Source organism: Montipora foliosa, chromosome 6 (genome assembly GCF_036669935.1).
Source record: "Montipora foliosa isolate CH-2021 chromosome 6, ASM3666993v2, whole genome shotgun sequence".
Taxonomy (NCBI): domain Eukaryota; kingdom Metazoa; phylum Cnidaria; class Anthozoa; order Scleractinia; family Acroporidae; genus Montipora; species Montipora foliosa.
The window spans coordinates 62,088,856-62,089,919 of NC_090874.1; positions in this window are offsets into that span (position 1 = coordinate 62,088,856).

Genomic DNA, 1,064 nt, shown 5'->3' on the forward strand with positions numbered 1-1,064 from the left:
TTTTCAGACCTGATCAAAAATTTGATACCCTATTTGAAACTGTACAAAATGAGGGGTGGTCCACAGGAGTAGTCCATGGAAAAATACCAGCAATGAGCAAAATGTCCGCGAGTATTATATGTTAAGCCATCGAATCAGAGATTTATTATTCCACTACAAAAAGGTGTTATTTTGATTCAATCTCATCTGGAAAGAGTGTTTCTAAAAAAATGCATCATCTGTCCTTCAGGGCGCGTGCGAACGATGTAAACAGCACAGAAAGCCAACCAAATGTCCTTTATTTGATTGTATAAACGAAATGACGAGAGACAAGCGACGACAAGCTAAATTCTCAGGCTTTGTATCGTGTTGAAAACAATTTCTTTCATTGAAAATCTCCCGTTCCTTCCGTATTTGCTTTGTTCTAAACCGGTCAAACCGGGACACTACAGTGTATTACCGTCTCATATTTTGCGCGTTCTCTTGACCAAATATGGTAAAATGGCGTAATAGTGGAAAAATAAAATAAAGTAAATACCGAATATTATGATTTAAGCACCGAATATAAGGACGTAAGCACCGAATAACAAGACCAAAAGTATCATTCGCTTCCACGCGATTTCCTGCCAAGGGAAATTGCCCGAACACACCCGTCCCCAGAGGCTGCCTTGCTTCCCCACCTCCAGCGCAACATTTTTTTTTTACGCATTATTAGGTGGGAGATTGGGTTGCGAGGGCACGGCGAAAATACGTTTTTGGGGGCGTGCTGCAGTATTTATCTTGTCAGCGGCACACCTTAATATGAAAACACGAAATGCCGGCAACTTTTAAATGGTTTTCGCCATGAGTCTTGTCCACAGCGAAAAAAGTTAAAACTCAGAGCGAATACTGTAAACTTTAGCTTTCAAACTCCACTCACCTTTTGGAGAGTTCTCATTTCATAATATACATTTTGCCAGAAACAAACTGAAGTTGCACTTAATGTGAAATTGTTGTCAAGTCGCGCGTCCGAGGCAACTAAATTTTGCTTACAAAAGATGTTGTGCGCCAAGTCTAAGACCAGGCGGCTTTTCCGTGGTTGCAGC